This window comes from Triticum aestivum, chromosome 5A (genome assembly GCF_018294505.1).
Source record: "Triticum aestivum cultivar Chinese Spring chromosome 5A, IWGSC CS RefSeq v2.1, whole genome shotgun sequence".
Classification (NCBI taxonomy): Eukaryota; Viridiplantae; Streptophyta; class Magnoliopsida; order Poales; family Poaceae; genus Triticum; species Triticum aestivum.
Window position 1 is genome coordinate 445,327,387 of NC_057806.1, and position 23,423 is coordinate 445,350,809.

Genomic DNA, 23,423 nt, shown 5'->3' on the forward strand with positions numbered 1-23,423 from the left:
TTCCAACTCCGAGACACTTGCACTAGTCCATAGATGGATCGCTGGAGCTTGCATATTTTGTTAGCACCTTTAGGATTGATAAAACCTTCTGGTTGCATCATATACAACTCTTCTTTAATAAATCCATTAAGGAATGCAGTTTTGTTTATCCATTTGCCAGATTTCATAAAATGTGGCAATTGCTAACATGATTCGGACAGACTTAAGCATAGATACGAGTGAGAAACTTTCATCGTAGTCAATACCTTGAACTTGTCGAAAACCTTTTGCGACAATTCTAGCTTTGTAGATAGTAACACTACTACCAGTGTCTGTCTTCCTCTTGAAGATTCATTTAATCTCAATGGCTCGCTAATCATTGGGCAAGCCAATCAAAGTCCATACTTTGTTCTCATACATGGATCTCATCTCAAATTTCATGGCCTCAAGCCATTTCACGGAATCTAGGCTTCATCATCGCTTCCTCATAGTTCGTAGGTTCGTCATGGTCAAGTAACATGACCTCCAGAACAGGATTACCGTACCACTCTGGTGCGGATCTCACTCTGGTTTACCTACGAGGTTCGGTAGTAACTCGATTTGAAGTTACATAATCATCATCATTAGCTTCCTCACTAATTGGTGTAGTAGTCACAGGAATAGATTTCTGTGATGAACTACTTTCCAATAAGGGAGCATGTACAGTTACCTCATCAAATTCTACTTTCCACCCACTCACTTCTTTCGAGAGAAACTCCTTCTCTAGAAAGGATCCATTCCCAGCAATGAATAACTTTCCTTCGGATCTGTGATAGAAGGTGTACCCAACATTTTCTTTTGGGTATCCTATGAAGACGCACTTCTCCGATTTGGGTTTGAGCTTATCAGGTTGAAACTTTTTCACATAAGCATTGCAACCTCAAACTTTAAGAAACAACAGCTTAGGTTTCTTGCCAAACCATAGTTCATACGGTGTCGTCTCAACGGATTTAGATGGTGCCCTATTTAACGTGAATGTAGCTGTCTCTAATGCATAACCCCAAAATGATAGTGGTAAATCGATAAGAGACATCATAGATCGCACCATATCTAATAAAGTACGGTTACGACATTCAGACACACCATTACGCTGTGGTGTTCCAGGTGACGTGAGTTGCAAAACTATTCCACATTGTTTCAATTGAAGACCAAACTCATAGCTCAAACATTCTTCTGTTGGAAATATGCCCTAGAGGCAATAATAAAATGGTTATTATTATATTTCTTTGTTCATGATAATTGTCTATTGTTCATGCTATAATTGTGTTATCCGGGAATCGTAATACATGTGTGAATACATAGACCACAACACGTCCCTAGTGAGCTTCTAGTTGACTAGCTCGTTGATCAAAAGATAGTCATGGTTTCCTGACTATGGACATTGGATGTCATTGATAACAGGATCACATCATTAGGAGAATGATGTGATGGACAAGACCCAATCCTAAGCATAGCTCAAAGATCGTGTAGTTCGTTTACTGTAGCTTTTCCGAATGTCAAGTATCATTTCCTTAGACCATGAGATTGTGCAACTCCCGGATACCGTAGGAGTGCTTTGGGTGTGCCAAATGTCACAACGTAACTGGGTGACTATAAAGGTACACTACAGGTATCTCCGAAAGTGTCTGTTGGGTTGGCACGAATCGAGACTGGGATTTGTCACTCCGTATGACGGAGAGGTATCTCTGGGCCCACTCGGTAATGCATCATCATAATGAGCTCAATGTGACCAAGTGGTTGATCACGGGATCATGCATTACGGTACGAGTAAAGTGACTTGCCGGTAACGAGATTGAACGAGGTATTGGGATACCGACGATCGAGTCTCGGGCAAGTAACGTACCGATTGACAAAGGGAATTGTATACGGATTGATTGAATCCTCGACATCGTGGTTCATCCGATGAGATCATCGAGGAGCATGTGGGAGCCAACATGGGTATCCAGATCCCGCTGTTGGTTATTGACCGGAGAGTCGTCTCGGCCATGTCTGCGTGTCTCCCGAACCCGTAGGGTCTACACACTTAAGTTTCGGTGACGCTAGGGTTGTTGAGATATTAGTATACGGTAACCCGAAAGTTGTTCGGAGTCCCGGATGAGATCCCGGACGTCACGAGGAGTTTCGAAATGGTCCAGAGGTGAAGATTTATATATAGGAAGTCAAGTTTCGGCCATCGGGAAAGTTTCGGTGGTAATCGGTATTGTACCGGGACCACCGGAAGGGTCCCGGGGGTCCACCGGGTGGGTCCACCTATCCCAGAGGGCCCCATGGGCTGAAGTGGGAGGGGAACCAGCCCCTAGTGGGCTGGTGCGCCCCCCTTGGGCCTTTCCTGCGCCTAGGGTTGGAAACCCTAGGGGTGGGGGGCCACTTGGCTTGGGGGGCAAGCCACGCCCTTGGCCACCGCCCCCCTTGGAGATTGGATCTCCTAGGGCCGGCGCCCCACCTAGGGACCCTATATATAGTGGGGGGAGGGAGGGCAGCCGCACCCTAGCCCCTGGCCTCTCCCTCTCCCTCCCGTGACACCTCTCCTTCTCGTAGTCCTCGGCGAAGCCCTGCCGAGATCGCCGTAGTTTCCACCACCACGCCGTCGTGCTGCTGGATCTCCATCAACCTCTCCTTCCCCCTTGCTGGATCAAGTTGGAGGAGACATCTTCCCAACCGTACGTGTGTTGAACGCGGAGGTGCCATCCTTTCGGCGCTAGGTCATCGGTGATTTGGATCACGACGAGTACGACTCCATCAACCACGTTCTCTTGAACGCTTCCGCGCGCGATCTACAAGGGTATGTAGATGCACTCCTCTCTCCCTCGTTGCTAGATGACTCCATAGATTGATCTTGGTGATGCGTAGAAAATTTTAAAATTCTGCTACGTTCCCCAACAGTGGCATCATGAGCTAGGTATATGCATAGTTTCTATGCACGAGTAGAACACAAAGCAGTTGTGGGCGTGGATATTGTCAATTTGCTTGCCGTTACTAGTCTTATCTTGATTCGGCGGCATCGTGGGATGAATCGGCCCGGACCGACCTTACACGTACGCTTACGTGAGACTGGTTCCACCGATTGACATGCACTAGTTGCATAAGGTGGCTGGCGGGTGTCTGTCTCTCCCACTTTAGTCGAATCAGATTCGATGAAAAGGGTCCTTATGAAGGGTAAATAGAAATTGGCATATCACGTTGTGGTTTTGGCGTAGGTAAGAAACGTTCTTGCTAGAAACCTATAGCAACCACGTAAAAACTTGCAACAACAATTAGAGGACGTCTAACTTGTTTTTGCAGCATGTGTCGTGTGATGTGACATGGCCAAAAGGATGTGATGAATGATATATGTGATGTATGAGATTAATCATGTTCTTGTAATAGGAATCATGACTTGCATGTCGATGAGTATGACAACCGGCAGGAGCCATAGGAGTTGTCTTTATTTACTTATGACATACGTGTCAACATAAACGTCATGTAATTACTTTACTTTATTGCTAAAGTGTTAGCCATAGTAGTAGAAGTAATAGATGACGAGACAACTTCAAGAAGACACGATGATGGAGATCATGACGATGGAGATCATGGTGTCATGCCGGTGACAACGATGATCATGAAGCCCCGAAGATGGAGATCAAAAGGAGCAAATGATATTGGCCATATCATGTCACTATTTGATTGCATGTGATGTTTATCATGTTTTACATCTTATTTGCTTAGAACGACGGTAGCTTAAATAAGATGATCCCTTGTAATAATTTCAAGAAAGTGTTCCCCCTAACTGTGCACCGTTGCGAAGGTTCGTTGTTTCGAAGCACCACGTGATGATCGGGTGTGATAGATTCTAACGTTCGAATACAACGGGTGTAAGCCAGATTTACACACGCAATACACTTAGGTTGACTTGACGAGCCTAGCATGTACAGACATGGCCTCGGAACACGGAAGACCGAAAGGTCGAGCATGAGTCGTATAGAAGATACGATCAACATGAAGATGTTCACCGATGTTGACTAGTCCGTCTCACGTGATGATCGGACACGGCCTAGTTAACTCGGATCATGTTTCACTTAGATGACTGGAGGGATGTCTATCTGAGTGGGAGTTCATTGAATAATTTGATTAGATGAACTTAATTATCATGAACTTAGTCTAAAATCTTTACAATATGTCTTGTAGATCAAATGGCCCACGTTGCCCTCAACTTCAACGCGTTCCTAGAGAAAACCAAGTTGAAAGATGATGGCAGCAACTATACGGACTGGGTCCGGAACCTGAGGATCATCCTCATAGCTGCCAAGAAAGATTATGTCCTAGAAGCACCGCTAGGTGACGCACCCATCCCAGAGAACCAAGACGTTATGAACGCTTGGCAGTCACGTGCTGATGATTACTCCCTCGTTCAGTGCGGCATGCTTTACAGCTTAGAACCGGGGATCCAAAAGCGTTTTGAGAGACACGGAGCATATGAGATGTTCGAAGAGCTGAAAATGGTTTTCCAAGCTCATGCCTGGGTCGAGAGATATGAAGTCTCCGACAAGTTCTTCAGTTGTAAGATGGAGGAAAATAGTTCTGTCAGTGAGCACATACTCAAAATGTCTGGGTTGCATAACCGCTTGACTCAGCTGGGAGTTAATCTCCCGGATGACGCGGTCATTGACAGAATCCTTCAGTCGCTTCCACCGAGCTACAAGAGCTTCGTGATGAACTTCAATATGCAGGGGATGGAAAAGACCATTCCTGAGGTATATTCAATGCTGAAATCAGCAGAGGTGGAAATCAAAAAGGAACATCAAGTGTTGATGGTGAATAAAACCACTAAGTTCAAGAAAGGCAAGGGTAAGAAGAACTTCAAGAAGGACGGCAAGGGAGTTGCCGCGCCCGGTAAGCAAGCTGCCGGGAAGAAGTCAAAGAATGGACCCAAGCCTGAGACTGAGTGTTTTTATTGCAAGGGAAGTGGTCACTGGAAGCGGAACTGTCCCAAATACTTAGCGGACAAGAAGGCCGGCAACACTAAAGGTATATGTGATATACATGTAATTGATGTGTACCTTACCAGTACTCGTAGTAGCTCCTGGGTATTTGATACCGGTGCGGTTGCTCACATTTGTAACTCAAAGCAGGAGCTGCGGAATAAGCGGAGACTGGCGAAGGACGAGGTGACGATGCGCGTCGGGAATGGTTCCAAGGTCGATGTGATCGCCGTCGGCACGCTGCCTCTACATTTACCTACGGGATTAGTTTTAAACCTCAATAATTGTTATTTAGTGCCAGCTTTGAGCATGAACATTGTATCAGTATCTCGTTTAATTCGAGATGGCTACTCATTTAAATCCGAGAATAATGATTGTTCTATTTCTATGAGAGATATGTTTTATGGTCATGCTCCGCTGGTGAATGGTTTATTCTTAATGAATCTCGAGCGTAATGTTACACATATTCATAGTGTGAATACCAAAAGATGTAAGGTTGATAATGATAGTCCCACATACTTGTGGCACTGCCGCCTTGGTCACATAGGTGTCAAACGCATGAAGAAGCTCCATGTAGATGAACTTTTGGAGTCTCTTGATTACGAATCATTTGACACGTGCGAACCATGCCTCATGGGTAAAATGACCAAGACTCCGTTCTCAGGAACGATGGAGCGAGCAACCAACTTATTGGAAATCATACATACTGATGTGTGCGGTCCAATGAGTGTTGAGGCTCGCGGTGGCTATCGTTATGTTCTCATCCTCACTGATGACTTGAGTAGATATGAGTATGTCTACTTAGTGAAACACAAGTCTGAGACCTTTGAAAAGTTCAAGGAATTTCAGAGTGAGGTTGAGAATCAACGTGACAAGAAAATCAAGTTCTTGCGATCAGATCATGGGGGAGAATACTTGAGTCACGAATTTGGCACACACTTAAGGAAATGTGGAATAGTTTCAAAACTCACGCCGCCTCGAACACCTCAGCGTAATGGTGTGTCCGAACATCGTAATCGCACTCTATTGGATATGGTGCGATCTATGATGTCTCTTACCGATTTACCACTGTCATTTTGGGGCTATGCTTTAGAGACTGCCGCATTCAATTTGAATAGGGCTCCGTCGAAATCCGTTGAGATGACACCGTATGAATTATGGTTTGGGAAGAAACCTAAGCTGCCGTTTCTAAAAGTTTGGGGATGCGATGCTTATGTCAAGAAACTTCAACCTGAAAAGCTCGAACCCAAATCGGAAAAATGCGTCTTCATAGGATACCCTAAAGAAACTATTGGGTATACCTTCTACCTCAGATCCAAAGGCAAGATCTTTGTTGCCAAGAATGGATCCTTTCTAGAGAAAGAGTTTCTCTCGAAAGAAATAAGTGGGAGGAAAGTAGAACTCGATGAAGTATTACCTCTTGAACCGGTAAGTGGCGCAGCTCAAGCAATTGTTCCTGAGGTGCCTGCACCGACTAGAGAGGAAGTTAATGATAATGATCATGAAACTTCAGATCAAGTTTCTACTGAACTTCGTAGGTCCACAAGAACACGTTCCGCACCAGAGTGGTACAACAACCCTGTCTTGGAAATCATGTTGTTAGACAACGGTGAACCTTCGAACTATGAAGAAGCGATGGCGGGCCCAAATTCCGACAAATGGCTGGAAGCCATGAAATCCGAGATAGGATCCATGTATGAAAATGAAGTATGGACTTTGACTGACTTGCCCGATGATTGGCGAGCCATAGAAAATAAATGGATCTTTAAGAAGAAGACAAACGCGGATGGTAACGTAACCATCTATAAAGCTCGGCTTGTCGCTAAGGGTTATCGACAAGTTCAAGGGGTTGACTACGATGAGACTTTCTCACCCGTAGTGAAGCTGAAGTCCGTCCGAATCATGTTAGCAATTGCCGCATTCTATGATTATGAGATATGGCAAATGGACGTCAAAACGGCATTCCTTAATGGTTTCCTTAAGGAAGAATTGTATATGATGCAGCCGGAAGGCTTTGTCGATCCTAAGAATGCTGACAAGGTGTGCAAGCTCCAACACTCGATTTATGGGCTGGTGCAAGCATCTTGGAGTTGGAACATTCGTTTTGATGAGATGATCAAAGCGTTTGGGTTTACGCAGACTTATGGAGAAGGCTGCATTTACAAGAAAGTGAGTGGGAGCTCTGTAGCATTTCTCATATTGTATGTGGATGACATACTGTTGATGGGAAATGATATAGAATTCTTGGAAAGCATAAATGCCTACTTGAACAAGTGTTTTCCAATGAAGGATCTTGGAGAAGCTGCTTATATATTAGGCATCAAGATCTATAGAGATAGATCGAGACGCCTCATTGGTCTTTCACAGAGTACGTACCTTGACAAGATATTGAAGAAGTTCAAAATGGATCAGTCAAAGAAGGGGTTCTTGCCTGTATTGCAAGGTACAAGATTGAGCACGGCTCAATGCCCGACCACGGCAGAAGATAGAGAAAAGATGAGTGTCGTCCCCTATGCCTCGGCCATAGGGTCTATCATGTATGCTATGCTGTGTACCAGACCCGATGTAAACCTTGCCGTAAGTTTGGTAGGAAGGTACCAAAGTAATCCCGGCATGGAACACTGGACAGTGGTCAAGAATATCCTGAAGTACCTAAAGAGGACTAAGGATATGTTTCTCGTTTATGGAGGTGACGAAGAGCTCGTCATAAAGGGTTACGTCGATGCTAGCTTCGACACAAATCTGGATGACTCTAAGTCACAAACCGGATACTTGTATATTTTGAATGGTGGGGCAGTAAGCTGGTGCAGTTGCAAGCAAAGCATTATGGCGGGATCTACATGTGAAGCGGAGTACATGGCAGCCTCGGAGGCAGCACAAGAGGCAATCTGGGTGAAGGAGTTCATTACCGACCTAGGAGTCATACCCAATGCGTCGGACCCGATGACTCTCTTCTGTGACAACACTGGAGCTATTGCCCTTGCCAAGGAGCCCAGGTTTCACAGGAAGACCAGGCATATCAAGCGTCGCTTCAACTTCATTCGTGAAAGTGTTCAAAATGGAGACATAGATATTTGTAAAGTACATACGGACCTAAATGTGGCACATCCGTTTGTTAAACCTCTCCCTAGAGCAAAACATGATCAACACCAGAACTGCATGGGTGTTCGGTTCATCACAATGTAACTAGACTATTGACTCTAGTGCAAGTGGGAGACTGTTGGAAATATGCCCTAGAGGCAATAATAAAATGGTTATTATTATATTTCTTTGTTCATGATAATTGTCTATTGTTCATGCTATAATTGTGTTATCCGGAAATCGTAATACATGTGTGAATACATAGACCACAACACGTCCCTAGTGAGCCTCTAGTTGACTAGCTCGTTGATCAAAAGATAGTCATGGTTTCCTGACTATGGACATTGGATGTCATTGATAACGGGATCACATCATTAGGAGAATGATGTGATGGACAAGACCCAATCCTAAGCATAGCTCAAAGATCGTGTAGTTCGTTTGTTGTAGCTTTTCTGAATGTCAAGTATCATTTCCTTAGACCATGAGATTGTGCAACTCCCGGATACCGTAGGAGTGCTTTGGGTGTGCCAAACGTCACAACGTAACTGGGTGACTATAAAGGTACACTACAGGTATCTCCAAAAGTGTCTGTTGGGTTGGCACGAATTGAGACTGGGATTTGTCACTCCGTATGACGAAGAGGTATCTCTGGGCCCACTCGGTAATGCATCATCATAATGAGCTCAATGTGACCAAGTGGTTGATCACGGGATCATGCATTACGGTACGAGTAAAGTGACTTGCTGGTAACGAGATTGAACGAGGTATTGGGATACCGACGATCGAGTCTCGGGCAAGTAACGTACCGATTGACAAAGGGAATTGTATACGGATTGATTCAATCCTCGACATCGTGGTTCATCCGATGAGATCATCGAGGAGCATGTGGGAGCCAACATGGGTATCCAGATCCCGCTGTTGGTTATTGACCGGAGAGTCGTCTCGGTCATGTCTGCGTGTCTCCCGAACCCGTAGGGTCTACACACTTAAGGTTCGGTGATGCTAGGGTTGTTGAGATATTAGTATACGCTAACCCGAAAGTTGTTCGAAGTCCCAGATGAGATCTCGGACGTCACGAGAAGTTCCAGAATGGTCCGGAGGTGAAGATTTATATATAGGAAGTCAAGTTTCGGCCATCGGGAAAGTTTCGGGGGTAATCAGTATTGTACCAAGACCATCGGAAGGGTCCCGGGGGTCCACCGGGTGGGGCCACCTATCCCAGAGGGCCCCATGGGCTGAAGTGGGAGGGGAACCAACCCCTAGTGGGCTGGTGCGCCCCCCTTGGGCCTCCCCTGCGCCTAGGGTTGGAAACCCTAGGGGTGGGGGGGCGCCCCACTTGGCTTGGGGGGCAAGCCACCCCCTTGGCGGTCGCCCCCCCTTGGAGATTGGATCTCCTAGGGCCGGTGCCCCCCCTAGGGACCCTATATATAGTGGGGGGAGGGAGGGCAGCCGCACCCTAGCCCCTGGCCTCTCCCTCTCTCTCCCGTGACACCTCTCCTTCTCGTAGTGCTCGGCGAAGCCCTACCGAGATCACCGTAGTTTCCACCACCACGCCGTCGTGCTGCTGGATCTCCATCAACCTCTCCTTCCCCCTTGCTGGATCAAGTTGGAGGAGACATCTTCCCAACCGTACGTGTGTTGAACGCGGAGGTGCCGTTCGTTCGGCGCTAGGTCATCGGTGATTTGGATCACGACGAGTACGACTCCATCAACCCCGTTCTCTTGAACGCTTCCGCGCGCAATCTACAAGGGTATGTAGATGCACTCCTCTCTTCCTCGTTGCTAGATGACTCCATAGATTGATCTTCGTGATGCATAGAAAATTTTAAAATTCTGCTACGTTCCCCAACATCTTCTCCACGATCAGATCGTAGAAACTTTATTTTCTTGTTACGATGATTTTCCACTTCACTCTGAAATTTTTTGAACTTTTCAAATGTTTCAGACTTGTGCTTCATTAAGTAGATATACTCATATCTGCTCAATGAAGGTCAGAAAATAACAATACCCGCCACGAGCATCAACACTCATTGGACCGCATACATCGGTATGTATTATTTCCAACAAGTCAGTAGCTCGTTTCATTGTTCTGGAGAACGGAGTTTTAGTCATCTTGCCCAAAAGGCAAGGTTCACAAGCATCAAATGATTCATAACCAAGTGATTCCAAAGGCCCATCAGCATGGAGTTTCTTCATGCGCTTTACACCAATATGACCTAAACGGCAGTGCCACAAATAAGTTGCACTATCATTATTAACTTTGCATCTTTTGGCTTCAATATTATGAAAATGTGTATCACTACGATCGAGATCCAACAAACCATTTTCATTGGGTGTATGACCATAGAAGGTTTTATTCATGTAAACAGAACAACAATTATTCTCTAACTTACATGAATAGCCGTATTGCAATAAACATGATCCCAGTCATATTCATGCTCAACGCAAACACTAAATAACATTTATTTTAGGTTTAACACTAATCCCGAAAGTATAGGGAGTGTGTGATGATGATCATATCAATCTTGGAACCATTTCCAATACACATCGTCACTTCACCCTTAACTAGTCTTTGTTCATTCTGCAACTCCCGTTTCGAGTTACTATTCTTAGCAACTGAACTAGTATCAAATAGTGAGGGGTTGCTATAAACAGTAGTAAAGTACACACCAGTAACATGTATATCAAATATACCTATGTTCGCTTTGCCATCTTTCTTATCCGCCAATTACTTGGGGTAGTTCCGCTTCCAGTGACCAGTCCCTTTGCAGTAGAAGCACTCAGTTTCAGGCTTAGGTCCAGACTTGGGTTTTTTCACTTGAGCAGCAACTTACTTGCCGTTCTTCTTGAAGTTCCCCTTTCTTCTCTTTGTCCCTTTACTTGAAACTAGTGGTTTTTTACCATCACCACTTGATGCTTTTCTTGATTTCTACCTTCGTCGATTTCAGCATCACGAAGAGCTTGGGAATCGTTTCCGTTATCCCTTGCATATTATAGTTCATCATGAAGTTCTACTAACTTGGTGATGGTGACTAGAAAATTCTGTCAATCACTATTTTATCTGGAAGATTAACTCCCACTTGATTCAAGCGATTGTAGTACCTAGAAAATCTGAGCACATGCTCACTGCTTGAGCTATTCTCCTCCATCTTTTAGCTATAGAACTTGTTGGAGACTTCATATCTCTCAACTCGGGTATTTGCTTGAAATATTAAATTCAACTCCTGGAACATCTCATATGGTCCATGACGTTCAAAACGTCTTTGAAGTCCCGATTCTAAGCCGTTTAAGCATGGTGCACTGAACTATCAAGTAGTCATCATATTGAGCTAGCCAAACGTTCATAACGTCTGCATCTGCTCCTGCAATAGGTCTGTCACCTAGCGGTGCATCAAGGACATAATTCTTCTGTGCAGCAATGAGGATAATCCTTAGATCACAGATCCAATCCGCATCATTGCTACTAACATCTTTCAACTCAATTTTCTCTAGGAACATGTCAAAATAAAACAGGGGAGCTAAACGCGAGCTATTGATCTACAACATAGATATGCTAATACTACCAGGACTAAGTTCATGATAAATTAAAGTTCAATTAATCATATTACTTAAGAACTCCCACTTAGATAGACATCCCTCTAGTCATCTAAATGATCACATGATCCAAATCAACTAAACCATGTCCGATCATCACGTGAGATGGAGTAGTTTTCAATGGTGAACATCACTATGTTGATCATATCTACTATATGATTCACGCTCGACCTTTTGGTCTCAGTGTTCCGAGGCCATATCTGCATATGCTAGGCTCGTCAAGTTTAACCCGAGTATTCTGCCTGTGCAAAACTGGCTTGCACTCATTGTATAAGAACGTTGAGCTTATCACACCCGGTCATCACATGGTGTCTCGGCACGACAATCTTTGGCAACGGTGCATACTCGGGGAGAACACTTGTACCTTGAATTTTTTTAGTGAGAGATCATCTTATAATTCTACCGTCAAACAAAGCAAAATAAGATGCATAAAGTATAAACATCACATGCAATCAAAATATGTGACATGATATGACCATGATCATCTTGCGCCTTTGATCTCCATCTCCAAAGTACTGTCATGATCTCTATCGTTACCGACATGACACCATGATCTCCATCATCTTGATCTATATCAATGTGTCGTCACATGGCCGTCTCGCCAACTATTGCTCTTGCAACTATTGCTATCGCATAGCGAGAAAGTAAAGCAATTATTTGGCGTTTTGCATCTTATGCAATAAAGAGACAACCATAAGGCTTCTGCCAGTTGCCGATAACTTCAACAAAACATGATCATCTTATACAACAACTTATATCTCATCGCGTCTTGACCATATCACTGTTGGAAATATGCCCTAGAGGCAATAATAAAAGTATTGTTATTATATTTCCTTGTTCATGATAATTGTCTTTTATTCATGCTATAACTGTATTATCCGGAAATCGTAATACACGTGTGAATACATAGACCACAATATGTCCCTAGTGAGCCTCTAGTTGACTAGCTCGTTGTGATCAACAGATAGTCATGGTTTCCTGGCTATGGACATTGGATGTCGTTGATAACGGGATCACATCATTAGGAGAATGATGTGATGGACAAGACCCAATCCTAAGACTAGCACAAAAGATCGTGTAGTTCATTTGCTAGAGCTTTGCCAATGTCAAGTATCTCTTCCTTCGACCATGAGAGCGTGTAACTCCTGGATACCGTAGGAGTGCTTTGGGTGTATCAAACGTCACAACGTAACTGGGTGACTATAAAGGTGCACTACAGGTATCTCCGAAAGTATCTATTGTTTTATGCGGATCGAGACTGGGATTTATCACTCCGTGTAAACGGAGAGGTATCTCTGGGCCCACTCGGTAGGACATCATCATATGCGCAATGTGACCAAGGAGTTGATCACGGGATGATGTGTTACGGAACGAGTAAAGTGACTTGCCGGTAACGAGATTGAACAAGGTATTGGATACCGACGATCGAATCTCGGGCAAGTAACATATCGATAGACAAAGGGAATTGAATACGGGATTGATTAAGTCCTTGACATCGTGGTTCATCCGATGAGATCATCGTGGAACATGTGGGAGCCATCATGGGTATCCAGATCCCGCTGTTGGTTATTGACCGGAGAACGTCTCGGTCATGTCTACATGTCTCCCGAACCCGTAGGGTCTACACACTTAAGGTTCGATGACGCTAGGGTTATAAAGGAAGTTTGTATGTGGTTACCGAATGTTGTTCGGAGTCCCGGATGAGATCCCGGACGTCACGAGGAGTTCCGGAATGGTCCGGAGGTAAAGATTTATATATGGGAAGTCCTATTTTGGCCACCGGAAAATGTTCGGGATTTTTCGGTATTGTACCGGGAAGGTTCTAGAAGGTTCCGGAGTGGGGCCCACCTGCATGGGGGGACCCACATGGACGTGGGTAGTGGGGGCAAGGCCCCACACCCCTGGTCAAGGCGCACCAAGATCCCCCCTTAGAAGGAATAAGATCATATCCCGAAGGGATAAGATCAAGATCCCTAAAAAGGGGGGATAACAATCGGTGAGGAAGGAAATAATGAGATTTCTTTCCTCCCACCTTGGCCAACGCCCCAATGGACTTGGAGGGCAAGAAACCAGCCCCTCCACCCCTATATATAGTCGGGAGGCGCATGGGAGCTATACACGAAGTTCTGGCGCAGCCCTCCCCCTCTCACAAGTACTCCTCCTCTCCCGCGGTGCTTGGCGAAGCCCTGCAGGATTGCCACGCTCCTCCACCACCACCACGCCGTTGTGCTGCTGCTGGATGGAGTCTTCCTCAACCTCTCCCTCTCTCCTTGCTGGATCAAGGCGTGGGAGACGTCACCGGGCTGTACGTGTGTTGAACGCGGAGGTGCCGTCCGTTCGGCACTAGGATCATCGGTGATTTGAATCACGACGAGTACGACTCCATCAACCCCGTTCACTTGAACGCTTCCGCTTAGCGATCTACAAGGGTATGTAGATGCACTCTCTTTCTACTCGTTGCTGGTCTCTCCATAGATAGATCTTGGTGACACGTAGGAAAATTTTGAATTTCTGCTACGTTCCCCAACAGTGGCATCATGAGCTAGGTCTATTGCGTAGATTCTTTGCACGAGTAGAACACAAAGTAGTTGTGGGCGTTGATGTTGTTCAATATGCTTACCGTTACTAGTCCAATCTTGTTTCGACGGTATTGTGGGATGAAGCGGCCCGGACCGACCTTACACGTACTCTTACGTGAGACAGGTTCCACCGATTGACATGCACTTGGTGCATAAGGTGGCTAGCGGGTGCCAGTCTCTCCCACTTTAGTCGGAACGGATTCGATGAAAAGGGTCCTTATGAAGGGTAAATAGCAATTGGCATATCACGTTGTGGTCTTGCGTAGGTAAGAAACGTTCTTGCTAGAAACCCATAGCAGCCACGTAAAACATGCAACAACAATTAGAGGACGTCTAACTTGTTTTTGCAGGGTATGCTATGTGATGTGATATGGCCAAGAAGAATGTGATGAATGATATGTGATGTATGAGATTGATCATGTTCTTGTAATAGGATTCACGACTTGCATGTCGATGAGTATGACAACCGGCAGGAGCCATAGGAGTTGTCTTTATTTATTGTATGACCTGCGTGTCATTGAAGAACGCCATGTAAACTACTTTACTTTATTGCTAAACGCGTTAGTCATAGAAGTAGAAGTAGTCGTTGGCGTGACAACTTCATGAAGACACGATGATGGAGATCATGATGATGGAGATCATGGTGTCGTGCCGGTGACGATGATGATCATGGAGCCCCGAAGATGAAGATCAAAAGGAGCAAAATGATATTGGCCATATCATGTCACTATTTGATTGCATGTGATGTTTATCATGTTTATGCATCTTGTTTGCTTAGGACGACGGTAGTAAATAAGATGATCCCTTACAAAATTTCAAGAAGTGTTCTCCCCTAACTGTGCACCGTTGCTACAGTTCGTCGCTTCTAAGCACCACGTGATGATCGGGTGTGATGGATTCTTACGTTCACATACAACGGGTGTAAGACAGTTTTACACAGCGAAAACACTTAGGGTTAACTTGACGAGCCTAGCATGTGCAGACATGGCCTCGGAACACGGAGACCGAAAGGTCGAGCATGAGTCGTATGGTAGATACGATCAACATGAAGATGTTCACCGATGATGACTAGTCCGTCTCACGTGATGATCGGACACGGCCTAGTTGACTCGGATCATGTGATCACTTAGATGACCAGAGGGATGTCTATCTAAGTGGGAGTTCATAAGATGAACTTAATTATCCTGAACATAGTCAAAAGACCTTTTGCAAATTATGTCGTAAGCTCGCGCTTTAGTTCCACTGTTTAGATATGTTCCTAGAGAAAATATAGTTGAAAGTTGATAGTAGCGATTATGCGATCAGTAGAAAGCTTATGTCCTTAATGCACCGCTCAGTGTGCTGAACCCCAACGTCGTTTGTCGATGTTGCGAACATCGGACATACACGTTTTGATAACTACGTGATAGTTCAATTAAATGGTTTAAGTAGAGGCACCAAAGACGTTTTCGAAACGTCGCGGAACATATGAGATGTTTCGAGGGCTGAAATTGGGATTTCAGGCTCGTGCCCACGTCAAGAGGTATAAGACCTCCGACGATTTTCTTAGCCTGCAAACTAAGGGAGAAAAGCTCAATCGTTGAGCTTGTGCTCAGATTGTCTGAGCACAACAATCACTTGAATCGAGTGGGAGTTGATCCTCCAGATGAGATAGTGATGTTTCCCCAAAGTCATTGCCACCAAGCTGCTAGAGCTTCGTGATTAACTATAACATATCAGGGATAGATATGATGATCCTTGAAATATTCATGATGTTTGACACCGCGAAAGTAGAAATCAAGAAGGAGCATCAATTGTTGATGGTTGGTGAAACCACTAGTTTCAAGAAGGGCAAGGGAACAAAGGGATACTTCATGAAACGGCAATTCAGCTGCTGCTCTAGTGAAGAAACCCAAGGTTGAACCCAAACCCGAGACTAAGTGCTTCTGTAATAAGGGGAACAACCACTGGAGCAGCATTACCCTAGATACTTGGTAGATGAGAAGGCTGGCAAGGTCGATAGAAGTATATTGGATATACATTATGTTAATGTGTACTTTACTAGTACTCCTAGTAGCACCAGGGTATTGGATACCGGTTCGGTTGCTAAGTGTTAGTAACTCGAAATAAAAGCTACGGAATAAACGGAGACTAGCTAAAGGTGAGCTGACGATATATGTTGGAAGTGTTTCCAAGGTTGATATGATCAAGCATCGCACGCTCCCTCTACCACCGAGATTGGTGTTTGCGTTGAGCATAGACATGATTGGATTATGTCTATCGCAATACAGTTATTCATTTAAGGAGAATAATGGTTACTCTATTTTTGAATAATACCTTCAATGGTCTTGCACCTAAAGGAATGGTTTATTGAATCTCGGTCGTAGTGATACACATTTTCATGCCAAAAGATATAAGATAGTAATGATAGTACCACTTACTTGTGGCACTGCCATGTAAGTCATAATGGTATAAAACGCATGAAGAAGCTCCATGTTGATGGATCTTTGGACTCACTCGTTTTTGAAAAGTTTGAGACATGCGAACCATGTCTATTGGTGTATATGCATGAAGAAACTCCATGCAAATGGATCGTTCGGACTCACTTGATTTTGAATCACTTGAGATATGCAAATCATACCACATGGGCAAGATGACTGAAAAGCCTCATTTTCAGTAAGATGGAACAAGATAGCAACTTGTTGGAAGTAACACATTTTGATGTGTGCAGTCGAATGAGTGCTGAGGCATGCAGTGAATATCATTATGTTCTTACTTCACAGATGATTCGAGTAAATGTTGAGTATATTTACTTGATGAAACACAAGTCTGAATTATTGAATGGTTCAAGTAATTTCAGAGTGAAGTAGCAGATCATTGTGACAAGAGGATAAAATGTCTATGATATGATCATAGAGATGAATATCTGAGTTACGAGTTTTGGCACACAATTAAGACATTGTGGAAATTGTTTCGCAATTAATACCGCCTGGAACACCATAATGTGATGGTGTGTCCGAACATCATAGTTGCACCCTATTGGATATGGTGCGTACCATGATGTCTCTTATCGAATTACCACTATCGTTCATGGGTTAGGCATTAGAGACAACCACATTCACTTTAAATAGGGCACCACGTAATTCCGATGAGATGACACCGTATGAATTATGGTTTAGAGAAACCTAAGTTGTCGTTTCTTAAAAGTTTGGGGCTGCGACGCTTATATGAAAAAGTTTCAGGTTGATAAGCTCGAACCCAAAGCGGATAAAATGCATCTTCATAGGAAACCCAAAACAGTTGGGTATACCTCCTAATTCAGATCCGAAAGCAATATGGATTGTTTCTAGAATCGGGTCCTTTCTCGAGGAAAAGTTTCTCTCGAAAGAATTGAGTGGGAGGATGGTGGAGACTTGATGAGGTTATTGAACCGTCTCTTCAACTAGTGTGTGACAGGGCACAGGGAGTTGTTCCTGTGGCACCTACACCAATTGAAGTGGAAGCTTATGATATTGATCATGAAACTTCGGATCAAGTCACTCCCAAACCTCGTAGGATGACAAGGATGCGTACTACTTCAGAGTGGTACGTAATCCTGTCTTGAAGGTCATGTTGCTAGACAACAATGAACCTACGAGCTATGGAGAAGCGATGGTGGGCCCGGATTCCGATAAATGGCTTGAGGCCATAAAATCCGAGAGAGGATCCATGTATGAAAACAAAGTGTAGACTTTGGCAGAACGGCTCGATGGTCGTAAGGCTAATGAGTACAGATGGATTTCAAAAGGAAGACGGACAATGATGGTAAATGTCACCATTAAGAAAGCTCGACTTGTCGTTAAGATGTTTTCCGACAAGTTCAAGGAGTTGACTACGATGAGATTTTCTCACTCGTAGCGATGCTAAGAGTCTGTTGGAATTATATTAGCGATTACTGCATTATTTATGAAATCTTGCAGATAGGATGTCAAAACATTGTTTCCTCGACGATTTTAATGAGGAAAGGTTGTATGTGATACAACCGGAAGGTTTTGTCAATCCCGAAAGATGCTAATAAGTATGCAAAGCTCCAGCAATCCTTCTAAGGACTGGAGTGAGCATCTCGGAGTTGGAATGTATGCTTTGATGATGATCAAAAATTTTGGGTTTGTACAAAGTTTATGAGAAACTTGTATTTCCAAAGAAGTGAGTGGGAGCACTATAGAATTTCTGATGAGTATATGTTGTTGACATATTGTTGATCAGAAATGACGTAGAATTTCTGGAAAGCATATAGGGTTATTTTGAAAGTGTTTTTCAATGGAAAGCCTGGATTAAGCTACTTGAACATTGAGCATCAAGATCTATAAGGATAGATCAAAATGCTTAATAATACTTTCAAATGAGCACATACCTTGACATGATCTTGAAGGTGTTCAAGATGGACCAGTCAAAGAAGGAGTTCTTGCCTGAGTTGTAAGGTACGAAGTTAAGACTTAAAGCTCGACCACGGCAGAATAGAGAGAAAGGACGAAGGTCGTCCCCTATGCTTAAGACGTAGGCTCTTCAGTATGCTATGCTGTGTACCGCACCTGAAGTGTGCCTTGCCATGAGTCAGTCAAGGGGTACAAGAGTGATCCAAGAATGGCTCACAGGACAGCGGTCAAAGTTATCCTTAGTAACTAGTGGACTAAGGAATTTTCTCGATTATGGAGGTGGTAAAAGAGTTCGTCGTAAAGGTTACGACGATGCAAGCTTGACACCTATCCGGATAGCTCTGAGTAGAGAGACCGGATACATATAATGGAGCAATAATTTAGAATAGCTCCAAGTAGAACAGTTGTTTGGAATAGCTCCAAATAGAGCGTGGTAGCTGCATCTAGGAGATGACATAGAGATTTGTAAAGCACACACGGATCTGAAAGGTTCAGACCCGTTGACTAAAACCTCTCTCACAAGCAACATGATCAAACATAAAACTCATTGAGTGTTAATCACATAGTGATGTGAACTAGACTACTGACTCTAGTAAACTCTTGGGTATTAGTCACATGGCGATGTGACCTGTGAGTGTTAATCACATGGCGATGTGAACTAGATTATTGACTCTAGTGCAAGTGGGAGACTGTTGGAAATATGCCCTAGAGGCAATAATAAAAGTATTATTATTATATTTCCTTGTTCATGATAATTGTCTTTTATTCATGCTATAACTGTATTATCCGGAAATCGTAATACACGTGTGAATACATAGACCACAATATGTCCCTAGTGAGCCTCTAGTTGACTAGCTCGTTGTGATCAACAGATAGTCATGGTTTCCTGGCTATGGACATTGGATGTCGTTGATAACGGGATCACATCATTAGGAGAATGATGTGATGGACAAGACCCAATCCTAAGACTAGCACAAAAGATCGTGTAGTTCATTTGCTAGAGCTTTGCCAATGTCAAGTATCTCTTCCTTCGACCATGAGAGCGTGTAACTCCTGGATACCGTAGGAGTGCTTTGGGTGTATCAAACGTCACAACGTAACTGGGTGACTATAAAGGTGCACTACAGGTATCTCCGAAAGTATCTATTGTTTTATGCGGATCGAGACTGGGATTTGTCACTCCGTGTAAACGGAGAGGTATCTCTGGGCCCACTCGGTAGGACATCATCATATGCGCAATGTGACCAAGGAGTTGATCACGGGATGATGTGTTACGGAACGAGTAAAGTGACTTGCCGGTAACGAGATTGAACAAGGTATTGGATACCGACGATCGAATCTCGGGCAAGTAACATACCGATAGACAAAGGGAATTGAATACGGGATTGATTAAGTCCTTGACATCGTGGTTCATCCGATGAGATCATCGTGGAACATGTGGGAGCCATCATGGGTATCCAGATCCCGCTGTTGGTTATTGACCGGAGAACGTCTCGGTCATGTCTACATGTCTCCCGAACCCGTAGGGTCTACACACTTAAGGTTCGATGACGCTAGGGTTATAAAGGAAGTTTGTATGTGGTTACCGAATGTTGTTCGGAGTCCCGGATGAGATCCCGGACGTCACGAGGAGTTCCGGAATGGTCCGGAGGTAAAGATTTATATATGGGAAGTCCTATTTTGGCCACCGGAAAATGTTCGGGATTTTTCGGTATTGTACCGGGAAGGTTCTAGAAGGTTCCGGAGTGGGGCCCACCTGCATGGGGGGACCCACATGGACGTGGGTAGTGGGGGCAAGGCCCCACACCCCTGGTCAAGGCGCACCAAGATCCCCCCTTAGAAGGAATAAGATCATATCCCGAAGGGATAAGATCAAGATCCCTAAAAAGGGGGGATAACAATCGGTGGGGAAGGAAATAATGAGATTTCTTTCCTCCCACCTTGGCCAACGCCCCAATGGACTTGGAGGGCAAGAAACCAGCCCCTCCACCCCTATATATAGTGGGGAGGCGCATGGGAGCTATACACGAAGTTCTGGCGCAGCCCTCCCCCTCTCACAAGTACTCCTCCTCTCCCGCGGTGCTTGGCGAAGCCCTGCAGGATTGCCACGCTCCTCCACCACCACCACGCCGTTGTGCTGCTGCTGGATGGAGTCTTCCTCAACCTCTCCCTCTCTCCTTGCTGGATCAAGGCTTGGGAGACGTCACCGGGCTGTACGTGTGTTGAACGCGGAGGTGCCGTCCGTTCGGCACTAGGATCATCGGTGATTTGAATCACGACGAGTACGACTCCATCAACCCCGTTCACTTGAACGCTTCCGCTTAGCGATCTACAAGGGTATGTAGATGCACTCTCTTTCTACTCGTTGCTGGTCTCTCCATAGATAGATCTTGGTGACACGTAGGAAAATTTTGAATTTCTGCTACGTTCCTCAACAATCACATCACAACATGCCCTGCAAAAACAAGTTAGACGTCCTCTATTTTGTTGTTGCAAGTTTTACGTGGCTGCTACGGGCTGAGCAAGAACCGTTCTTACCTACGCATCAAAACCACAATGATAGTTTGTCAAGTTAGTGTTGTTTTAACCTTCTCAAGGACCGGGCGTAGCCACACTCGGTTCAACTAAAGTTGGAGAAACTGACACCCGCTACTCACATGTGTGCATAGCACGGCGGTAAAACCAGTCTCGCGTAAGCGTACGCGTAATGTCGGTCCGGGCCGCTTCATCCAACAATACCGCCGAACCAAAGTGTGACATGCTGGTAAGCAGTATGACTTACATCGCCCACAACTCACTTGTGTTCTACTCGTGCATATTACATCAAAGCATAAAACCAGGCTCGGATGCCACTGTTGGGGAACGTAGTAATTTCAAAAAAATTCCTATGCACACGCAAGATCATGGTGATGTATAGCAATAAGAGGGGAGAGTGTTGTCCACGTACCCTCGTAGACCGAAAGCGGAAGCGTTAGCACAACGCGGTTGATGTAGTCGTACGTCTTCACGATCCGACCGATCAAGTACCGAACGCACGGCACCTCCGAGTTCTGCACTCGTTCAACTCGATGACGTCCCTCGAACTCCAATCCAGCCGAGCTTTGAGGGAGAGTTCCGTCAGCACGACGGCATGGTGACGATGATGATGTTCTACCGACGCAGGGCTTCGCCTAAGCACCGCTATGATATGACCGAGGTGGATTATGGTGGAGGGGGGCACCGCACACGGCTAAAAGATCCAAGGGATCAATTGTTGTGTCTCCAAGGGGTGCCCCCTCCCCGTATCTTAAGGAGTGGAGGAGGAGGAGGGTCAGCCCTCTCTATGGCGCGCCTAGGAGGAGTCCTACTCCCACCGGGAGTAGGATTCCCCCCCTTCCAAGTAGTAGGAGTAGGAGTCAAGGAAAGCGGAGAGGGAAGAGAAGGAAGGAGGGGGCGCAGCCCCTTCCCCTAGTCCAATTCGGACTAGGCCTTGGGGGCGCCCAGCCTCTCCTCTCTCTTTCCCCTAAAGCCCAATAAGGCCCATATACTCCCCGACGAATTCTCGTAACTCTCCGGTACTCCGAAAAATACCCGAATCACTCGGAACCTTTTCGATGTCCGAATATAGTCATCCAATATATCGATCTTTACATCTCGACCATTTCGAGACTCCTCGTCATGTCCCCGATCTCATCCGGGACTCCGAATTACGTCGGTACATCAAAACACATAAACTCATAATATAACCGTCATCGAACTTTAAGCGTGCGGACCCTACGGGTTCGAGAACTATGTAGACATGACCGAGACACGTCTCCGGTCAATAACCAATAGCGGAACCTGGATGCTCATATTGGCTCCTGCATATTCTACGAAGATCTTTATCGGTCAAACCGCATAACAACATACGTTGTTCCCCGGTATGTTACTTGCCCGAGATTCGATCGTCGGTATCTCAATACCTAGTTCAATCTCATTACCGGCAAGTCTCTTTACTTGTTCCGTAATACATCATTACGCAACTAACTCATTAGTTGCAATGCTTGCAAGGCTTTAAGTGATGTGCATTACGGAGAGGGCCCAGAGATACCTCTCCGACAATCGGAGTGAGAAATCCTAATCTCGAAATACGCCAACCCAACAAGTACCTTCGGAGACACCTGTAGAGCACCTTTATAATCACCCAGTTACGTTGTGACGTTTGGTAGCACACAAAGTGTTCCTCTGGTAAACGGCATAATCTCATAGTCATAGGAACATGTATAAGTCATGAAGAAAGCAATAGCAACAAACTAAACGATCAAGTGCTAAGCTAACAGAATGGGTCAAGTCAATCACATCATTCTTCTAATGATGTGATCCCGTTAATCAAATGACAACTCATGTCTATGGTTAGGAAACATAACCATCTTTGATCAACGAGCTAGTCAAGTAGAGGCATACTAGTGACACTCTGTTTGTCTATGTATTCACACATGTATTATGTTTCCGGTTAATACAATTCTAGCATGAATAATAAACATTTATCATGATATAAGGAAATAAAAAATAAATTTATTATTGCCTCTAGGGCATATTTCCTTCAGGTTGGCACCTAACGGCCACTGCTACCCGGAGTAATTAACCAAAAACTACTACTATCTAGGTATGTATCTCAAAAAACTACCACTTTTTTATTTTGTCTTAAAACCTACCAGTTGGATGCTAAAAACCCGATTATGACATGTCTGACCCACAAGTCAGTGCTGACATGGCAAAGTAGCCAACTCCATTTAGCTCGACCGTGTAACCCAGGTCTGGCCCACAAGTCATGGCTGTAG